This window comes from Gossypium hirsutum, chromosome A04 (genome assembly GCF_007990345.1).
Source record: "Gossypium hirsutum isolate 1008001.06 chromosome A04, Gossypium_hirsutum_v2.1, whole genome shotgun sequence".
In the NCBI taxonomy this organism is placed as follows: Eukaryota; Viridiplantae; Streptophyta; class Magnoliopsida; order Malvales; family Malvaceae; genus Gossypium; species Gossypium hirsutum.
This window is the reverse complement of record NC_053427.1, coordinates 70,114,058-70,125,105: the sequence shown is the minus strand read 5'-3', so window position 1 is coordinate 70,125,105 and position 11,048 is coordinate 70,114,058.

Genomic DNA, 11,048 nt, shown 5'->3' with positions numbered 1-11,048 from the left:
GGGATTCGTCGAAGATTGCATCACACTATCGAGCTTCTACTTTGGTACTTTTGAGTTTATGTTTTGGTTATATGGCATGTATAGGAATTTGGTCATTTTAGTATATGTTAATAGTGAATTTAGCCATTTGAGTTGGCTTGTAAATGTTAAGTGGTTTGACATGTATATAAGCAAGTGATTTGGCTTATTTTGGTTGATTTGGTTGTGTGTATATATATGCATGTGTAAATTGCCTTTATTATGCATATGGTAATTGCAATATAAATGCTTATGGTGAATGGTAGTTTGTGAATTGGTAGTTGGAATATCAAATTGCCTTGTGTCCCCTGATGTTTAATTAAAAACCAAGTCAGTATGCTCACATGGCCCAGCACACAGGCGTCTGACTCGGCCGTGTGGCATAAGTCAGTATACCCTACAGGTTTGGTACAGCCTAACACATAGTCTGGCACACGTGCGTGTGAAGCCATTTCGAAGGGCACACGGGCTAGTCACACGGGCGTGTGGTTGGCCGTGTCAACCAAGTCAGAGAGTTACATGGGGTAGGACACGGGTTGGGACACTGCCATGTGATCCCATTTCAAATGTCCATACGGCCTATGACACAGACATGTCATTGGTCGTATGAGACACACGGCCAGGCCATATGGGCATGTGTCCCCTGTATTTTACAAAATTTTCTAAGTTTTTCCAGAAAATTCATAAGTTATCGGTTCAGTCCTAAACCACCCCGAATGCATGTTTTGGGCCTCGTAGGCTCCTATTAGGGACAATGTGAATGATGTTGAATGATGATTGCATGAAATTTGAAAACGTATGTGAAATGTTTGTTTAATTTTATAATATGTCTGGTAATACTCTGTAACCCTATTTTGGCATTGAATACGGGTGAGGGGTGTGACAACCTGCATATGATGGAAATCGACTAGCCCGAAGAGAATTTTCAGTCACATCTTTTGGACATTCAAGTCTTACATCGAAGGGTTTTTGTATTGTAAACCCATTGTTCAAATTGATGGCATGTGGCTATATGGGAAATAAAAGCAAATTCTTCTCCCACTAGTATCATAAGATAGGGACCGATATATTGTCCTGCTAGCCTTTTCCATTGTCAAAGGTGAAACAACTAAGGCATGGAGATTTTTCTAAGGAATTTATGATGATATGTTGTGAAGAAGGACAACGTATGCCTCATATCTAATAGAGCCCCTAGCGTACTTGCTATTATGGGACATGAAGAGAATTGATGGACTCCTCCACATGCTTACCATGTTTTTTGCATTCGACATTTTGGAGCAAACTTTATGAAGAAGTTCAAAATAAGAATTGGCGTAAGGAAGTTGTTAATGCTAGTTATTATGTTTTCAGGTGTAGTTGAGATATGGATTCGATTTAAGTTAATATTGTATTTCTTTATTTGTGTAACAACATATGAAATTGTTCGACCTCAATTTCAAGAAAGGTACGCGACTTTATGCTCATATGATGATAGAATGGGACCGTGGTTGGATCAAATGGAGGTTGAACAGTGGACTCAATGTTTCAACGGAAGACGATGTTATGGCCACATGGCCACAAACCTTGTCAGGGCTACTACATCTATTTTGAAGAGGACACATCATCTTCCTATAAATGGTGTGGTGAAAGAGACTTATTATAGGACGGGTACTCTTTTTGTCAATAAGGGGAAACGGTCCGAGCAATGATTAAAGATGGCCAAACATAGTGTAAAATATTGACCAATCCTATGAACAAAAATCAGAATAAGTCAAACTTGATGTTGGTTCATGGATTCACTCGGATGGATCAAACTTTCATAGTTGCTGGAATGGTAAGTCTACACGATGGAGTCATTATAGGAACATACCTTGTACATCTGCATCAGAGATGGTGTAACTATAGGAGGTTTTAAGCTTTTCGATTTAATGAAATGATCTTTCCTTTAACATATCAAATCTAAATTGTTCATGAGTATATTAGACCAGGGATTCATGTTCAATACTTCATTTTTCTCCATAATGTATATTAAACCATGATGTAAACTCTATTTGATTGAACTGTTCTGATTTTCAATGTATCTCTTCCTTTTATTTATGTTATTTAGTGTTGATAATGTGTTAAGAGCAAGTGGTGAATGCCTTCTAGAGTTTTGGAATTAGATATTGTCTTTAGTCATTACTTAGTCAAAAGTGTAGAGTCAATATCATTTAAATTTAAGGTTTGTATGAGATTGCCATCCAAGGTCTGGCCTTTGAGGGCATTGCATGTTCTTTTTAATTAAGCGTGTGTTGGAACTTTCTAGTATTACCCTTTATTTGAATTTTGCTCATTTATTTTAAATTTATTGCTGTTTTCCTTTGCCTTGAAGTGATGAGCATATTTATAATTATATGTTTCATGTGTTCATTGGTAAAACTATGGAGCTTTTTTGTTAATTGAAACACTCATGTTTTTTCAATATGTGTTTATCACCTGAAGTGAAAATAACATATTTGCGTTGTTTGCGAGCTTGATGTCATGGAGGTTACAAGTTTGGTATGTTGCTTTGGATTATTTTTCTTGCTCATTTGTTCACGTTTCTACTTATTATCCCCGATTGTTCTAGCAAAAAGGTAGTTTGGTCACATATGCAACGGAAGCAAAGGCCTACAAGAAGATTATAACAAAACCCACAAGCGATTACACCCTACGAACTATTACCCCCCGATATGCTTATCTACACCTACTTACATATAAATGTCTATATAAATCTAAGAAGGGAACCTACTAGGGATTTCAGTGATGGTTATACCTCTTAAATATATGTATATTTGTATCCTGTATATTGTTAAAAAGATAACTTGAGAGGGACTCTCACGGATAGTCACATACACTGTTTATATTTATGTCATATCTTATAAATTCTACATGTTATACTTATCATTCTGCATTCATCATGTAAATCTAACCTGAGTAGACTTGGCTCATGCTTGTGATTCGACGTAGCAAGACTTCACTCTCCACATAGTTCTAAGCTGCAAGGGCTTAGGATAGTACGATCAACCAATGATTTTTTTACTGTAAGCCTCCCCCATGCGTCTAGGAGTAGGGCCTTTATTACCATATTCTGTAAGCCTTTCCCTATGTGTTTGGGAACAAGGCCTTTATTACCACCCTCCATAAGCCTCCCTCATGCATCTAGGAGCAAGGTTATTATTATTACCTTTCATAAGCCTCCCTCCATGCGCTTGGGAGCACGATCACTTTATTACCTTCCGTAAACCTTTCTAGTGCATGTTGGAGCAAGGTCATTTTATTATCTGCAATATTCAGGCCCTTCGTGAACCCTTTGGGCTCTTGACGGAGGTGATAGATATCTTCATTATTTGGGCCACTTTATAAATCCTTTGGGCTCTCAACGTGGGTGAGGCATATCATCTTCATAAAAATCATAGTTAATTTAACTACGAGCACACACACTTTATTTCTCTAGATCAACAATTATTTTCATATCAACATCATAAATACCATATTTCGTAAGCATTTATTCAATATTACTCATCAAAAACTTATGCCTAAAGCTATATTTATAAAAATGAATAGTCTTTTTGTCACATTTTATGAATATTATGTGTTCCTTACATTTTATATCACCAATGGATGGAACACATTTCTTACGTAACAGATAGTACATATTTCTTATGTTTTTGCCAACATATAATATGCATTTGTTATGTTTCATATTAACACCAAATGGGTCACATCTCTTACATTTTATATCGCCATTTGATGGCTTAAAGTTCCTCTATTTTACATTACCAATAATTGCATCTGTGACATATATATGACACACCTCCATTGTATAAATTTGGATCCTCTAATTGACAACTGCACCACTTGAGTATAAATTATACATTTTTGGATTATCTGGCCAATGTACATACCACTCATGAAATAACAAGTGAAAGTTATACAACTCAACTTGAATAGAAATATCATCCACCAAATGCATTATTAAAAGGGGTATGCATGAATCAAATTGTTACACCTCTAACCCATATCCATCGCCAGAATAAGGTTACGGAGCATTACCATAAAAAGGTAACATAAAAACATACATTTCATACAATAATAAAATCATGAATTAAATCATTCATTCACATGCTTATCATCCCTTAATCGAGTCCTCGAGGCCTTAAAAACACTTTAAAAACAAATCAGGGCTAAATTGGAAACATTTGGAAAGTTCAGGAAAACTTTAGAAAAATTGGACTGCAGGGATCACACGGGCGTATGGCCAAGCCATGTGAATCACACGGCTGAAACACACGCTCATGTCTCAAGCCGTGTAACAACCGAAATAGAGACATATTACCGTGTCCCAACCCATGTTCATGCCAATGTAACTCTCTAAGTTGGGTCACATCGCCAAGCCACATACCTATGTGCCAAGCCGTGTAACTCTCGAAATAGCTCCACATGCCCGTGTCCCAGACCATGTGCTAGGCCATGTAACAGCCTGACTTCCATGCATTAAAACCTACAAGGGACATACAGCCGTTTTGCTAGACCGTGTGTCACACACGGCTGAGTCACACGCTTGTGTCTCAGGCTGTGTGGACATGAACTTGGCCAAATTGAAGTCATTTCCAACACTAATTCATGCATACACCTAAAGACTTTTAGCGCACATTATCAAAGCATCAAAACCTTACCAAAACATACATATAATGACCAGTTTAATGATCCTAAATCAATTAACTAATATGCCAATCAAGGTACCGTAAATGCAAACAATTAAACTTACCTAAACATGTATTTATTTGATCAAATTTCCATCATCAAACCTAATTCAACTTCTAAAAAATCAAACCACAAATATGACCATTACTATTCCATTACAAAACATGCCAAGTGAATCATATCAGCAAGCACTTTAAAGTAATCAACATTGCATGATTTGGTAAGGTGTCAAGATGTATCAGACCGATATAGCTTTCCAAAGCTTACACATACCAAAACATCATTAACACATGCATTATAATACCATTACAATCGTCCTATATATGCCATTATAAATTGCAACCAAATTACTCAAAAACTACCGATTTTTCCACTGGATAGTGTGATAGATCTTTGACGAACTTCCAACTAATAGAGCTTTTGATAATCTGTAAAGTAAAGGAAAATAACTACGTAAGCAATGAATGCTTAGTAAGCTCGTATAAACTTTAAACATAATATTCCATTTCAATAATGAACTTTATAGGATAAACATTAACCTATACTAATGCCATAAAATTTATAAAACTACATAACCATCAACTCACAAATGGGTAAGTCTCTCAGCATCACTTATACTTTCATTTATAACATAATAGGAATTTGTAAGTTGTATTACATAATCATCAACCTTTTCATAAGACTATGAAAAATTACATTTAGTTACTTACCATTCCACTCTAAATGCTTAGCATAAGTCTAAACAACATTATCAATTCATGAGTTAGAGTACTTATCCGTGATATAGGTAATTTCGTCCATAGCATAAGTAGATTTCTCACATATAAGTACATCATTTAATTTATTAATCTCTTTTTACATATAACATCATGTTACATATGAGATCATCCATAATATATGAAATTTACCATCTATGAACATAATTCATTAACATTACCATATCATCATATTACATACCAATTATGAACTTACTATTTCATTCCCTTTTTCTTACCCGTTTCATTTGCATAGAACAAAGCATATTTCCATTGAAGCTTATCATTTCAATATTTTTCATTAATACATGATATAGTTCATGTGAACACTTACCGTTCCTTTCCTTTTCATTAATACATGATATAGTTCATTTGAACACTGCAACAACCCGTTTTCAGCGAAATTAGAACAGTGATTTTGATACCAGAAATTCGATCTCAAAATATTTATTTTATTATTATTTTATTTCCTACTGCATGATAGTAGTATCGTAGAAAAATTTTGTTAAGAAATTTTACCGTTTACATGCCAATTTGATAAAAAGACTAAATCGCGTAAAGTGCAAAAGTTGAGTTCTAGTAGCTAAAAGTATTAAATAGTTATAGAACTTTAAAGTTTGAGTCTTTATATGGTAATTAGACCATAAATAGTGATAATGGATGAACATGGCTTGGTATAAGTGTAATTAGTAATGTTTTTAAAGGTTAATTAAGTAAATTAGAAATTAATAAGAAATAAAATCAAACAAAAAGGAAATGTTATGATCTTTAACCTATTTGCAACCGAAATTAAGAAAGTACAGAAGCCATGGGAGCTTAAATTTTTGGCAAAACAAATTACCTTACTTGGTAAGTGATTTTTGTCCAGTTATTAATTATTTTTATGTTTTCGGGATCGTTGTAGGTTAATCTAGCTAACCTGAAGACTAATTTTTGATATTTTTAAACTATTAGGGATTTTCCATTAATGAATATGCATGATTTTTAATTATTTGTGGAAGAAAATTGATAGTTGTTGTTAGATAAGTAACTTTTGTTAAGTGATTAATAGAGATTAAATAAAAAAATAGAAAATTCTACATGGTGAAATTGTGAAATAAATGAAATATAGGGCTTGCTAGGGACTTAATTGATATTCGACTATAGTGGGTTATGGTGGAATTACATGAATTTTCATTTTTATGAGCTAGGGACTAAATTGTAAAAAAAATTAGGCAAAATGGTAATTTTGTCAAAATATGATTTTGGGTTAAATTGATTAAAATACATATTGAATTGAGTTAAATTTATTCGTATAGATCAAGACAGACCTCGTACGGCTTTAGATCGAGGCACAGATAAAGTCTAGGATTAGCCGCCTCTGTATCTATATTTGCTTGTTGCGGTAAGTTCATTTAATTGAATTGTGGATATATGCTTTTGAATAAAACATACTTGTGTTCTTAACTGCTATATATATATACTAGTTATATATCCAACAACGTAGATGATTACCAAGCCTTGTTTGAACCTTAGGAATTTGTAGGATACAAATGACATGTCATTAGGGTTACAAGATTCGGGTGTTGGTCTTGAACGTCCTACCGATGGCTGAGGTCCGGCAAGTGTTGCGGATACTCCATAGCTCGTGTGAGCAGCATCATGTAGCTATGTTCCGACCCACTGCTCGTGTGAGCAGACCCATATTCACAGCTCGTGTGAGCATACATGTACATGATTTGACGGGATACAGTTATATGATTTAGCACACTATGTGTGAGATATGCCAGGTATCCGATGGTATTCTAAATGGTTCAACGGGCATTATTCTGAAAGGAAATGGTAAGGGTTCAATACAGACTATTATAGGGACACATATGAATTACATAGAAATGTTATTACATGGTATATGGAAAATTGAATTGGATGATACTTGTATATAAAACATAATTTACATGTTATGCTCATCCATGTTTTTTTGGTTTATGTATATGTTTACATGGCTAACTTGCTTGAGGTATATGAATAGGCATTGGCAAAATTATGGTTGTTAGCTTACCTATTATGTAATGAAACAGTAAGTTAAGTTTTATGTTATACAAACTTACTAAGCTCAAATGCTTACCCTATGTTATTTTCCGTGTCTTATAGTACATTGGAAGCTCGTTCGGGTTGGAAGCTTGTCAGAGCTGTATCACACTATCCATTGGATCTTTTGGTACTTTTGGTTATTTTGATTTTGGTTATAATGACATGTACAGGTATTTTGGCTAATGTTGGCCTATATGTTTGATTGTTGAAATGGCCATTTGGTTTGGCTTGTGTTATGGTATTTTGGTGTTCAAATGAATTTAGTTTTGGAATGTAAATATTAGCCTTAATATGGATGATGTTTGGTTTCATATGCTTGAATTATAGAAGATAAAATTATAGTTTGAATATGCATATTATATATGGCTTGTAACTTGATGGAAATGTTGTGAATTGGTATTTTGATTTGAATGTCTTATATGACTATTGATGTTAGTGGTTGAATGGTACGTTTAGTACCATTTGGTATGTTTTTGGTAAGTGAATTTTATGGTATGTATTGAAGCAAACCTAGTTGGAAGTTAGTTAGTCATTTTAGCCAAATTGATTAAATTATTATACGTGTTTACATGTGGTCATTTGAGGTGCCTATGAGTATATTGGTTGATGTTATTATACCTTATGTACTTAGTTTAATTATACATGATTTTGATTTGTATATATATGAAATTTTAGGTATAGGTACATGCCAAGATAGGTGAGAAAAATGGCTTGCAAAATGGCCTATTTTTATCAACATGATCGTGTGTCCCCTGTAGCTTTCAAAGGGTTACAAGTCAAGCTGTTACACAGCCTAGGACAGGGGTGTTTGGGGATACTTTAAAGGGTACACAGCCTGGCACATGGGCGTGTGGCTTGGCTGTGTGACCCAAGTCAGTGAGTTACACGGGCATGGACACGGCCGCGTCTCTCTACTTCGAATGCCCACACGGCCGTGTGACCCTTACAATTTTGAAAATTTTCAATGCTTTCTAAAAAATTATTGGAGTTTCTGATTTAGTCTCGACTTGTTTCTAATACATATTTAGGGCCTCAATGGCTCGTATAAGGGAAAATATGCATGATTTCAATTGGTTTTAATATGATTATTAATATGATTCGAAATGTTTTAAATTTATGTTCGTTTGATTTGAAGACTTCGATAATGCTCTATAACCCTGTTTCAGCGACAGATACAGGTTAAGGTATTACATTTATTGGTATCAAAGCTACAGTTTAGTCGATTCTCGGACTGAACGTAGTGTGTGTGAGTCTAGCTATACATGCCATTATATAACCTATGATAGTGTGATATCTCCCGACCGTTTCAAACATGTTTTCCTATAACAATGACATCCAAACAAGCTGACTCTGACGAAGTAGAAAGCAACGCTCAAGCCTACGTTCATGGAGTAGAATCAAACAGTCCAAGGCTCGTATGTAAGGGCTCGGGAGGAGAGGTTAAGGAAACCTTCTTCCAGATGATGAGTGAATGGTTTACCGAGTTCGTACAGGTCCGACTGTTCAACAACTTCCACCCTCTCCTTCTTTTTAATCGGTCCCCGTTATTCCTTAAGGTATGGAACCATTACGAGTTAGTAAGACACCTGTTGATAAGATTTGTAAGTATGGGGCTAAAGAATTTCAAGCTACTGCTGAAGATGATCCTAAGAGAACAAAATTTTGGTTAGAGAATACAATCAGGGTTTTTAACGAACTATCCTATTCACCAGCCGAGTATGTTAAATGTGCAGTATCTTTGTTGAAAGATTCAGCTTACCAGTGGTGGAATACGTTGATTTCTGTTGTGCCAAGAGAGTAGATGACTAGGAATTCTTTCAAAACGAGTTCCGAAATAAATACATTAGTTAGATATTTCTAGATCAGAAACGTAAAAAATTTCTTGAACTCAAACAGGGTCGTATGATTGTGTAACACCCCGAACCCGAGACCGACACCGGAGTCGAACACGAGATGTTAACAGACTTTAAACCCTTTATAAAAATATTTCTCAGACACTGCCAATCTGCGTACTAGTCGCTTTAAAAATCATATCTTGAGTTTCACAACTCGAAAATCAGTTTTGTGATTTTTCCCTGAAACTAGACTCATATTCCCATCTACATATTTTTTTCTAGAATTTTTGGTTGGGCCAATTAGTACAGTTTATTAGTCAAAGTCTCCCATGTTACAGGGATCGACTACACTGACCTTTGCGCATTACGACCTGGATATCTCCCTGCACAGAGCTTCAATACTGATGTCGTTTGTTTCTATAGAAACTAGACTCAGAGAGGAATCTATCCATATATGGTATGACTCCTAATTGTCTCTGGTTAATTTATAATGAATTTCCAAAGTCGGAACAGGGAATCCAGAAACCGTTCTGGCCCTGTCTCACAAGAACCTGAATATCTCTTAACATACTGTCCATATGATATTTTTGTTACTTCTATATGAAAATAGACTCATCGAGCTTCGAATACATAATTTATTCATCAATTAATTCCACTCCTACTATTTTTAGTGATTTTTCAATCTCACGTCACTGCTGCTGCCAGCATCTGTTACGAAAGCAACTATACCCATTTCGTGATTTCTCCTTGATCTAACTAGTAATTCACCATACATATCACAAATTATGATCATGACTAGCCATGCCAAAGGCTAATCATTGTCAAACATCCCCCTACTACACTATTGCCATATCATGAATTTTAACACCAAAATAATCAACCATGACATATGGCATAAAAAGGTCGAATTATCAAGATTTACGACCTAACGTTATGAAACCAAACCCAACCGAACATTTATGCCATTTTCGCATGGCTAAAAGTTTACATACCAAAGTTCAAACACAACATAATAGCCTATGCATGCCGAAATGTTCTCCTAAGCCGACTAAGAAGAAAGTACCAAAACTTGCTAGCCGGTGTGATGACTTCGACGACGGCACGATCACGCAAAAAGAGACGAGTCCAAGAAACCTAGAATAGGTGACAAGGAAACGCCGAGTGAGTATATAACTCAGTATGTCATAAGCAATGCACTACCATCCTTTAATAACATTATCACAATAGGAAATAAGATGGAACGAGGCTAGTTACTCCATCCATACCGAACCATGCCATAGTTCCTCAGACCCATCGGTTCAATCTCATACCAAATCATGCATTCACATTCCATATACTCATCAATAGGATATTTGAGGCATTTTCATACATCATTTTATTTTCGTTACAATCATACAACTAAACGGCCTTTCACCTATTCCACAATAAATCTTATGTACGTGACTTCAATTATAATTGTCACATAGGTTTCAACTTACCAAGCTCAACTCCAATTATAAACATAGCGCCTATTGGCCATGAACTCAAGGTACTTACCCGATCCGCTGTCCGTGATCGACTTAATAATGTCGCACACTTAGTGTCCATAATGATTCAAACGTATATATTAAGTCCGCACACTCAGTGCTATATAATCAACTCGCACACTTAGTGCTATATAATCAAA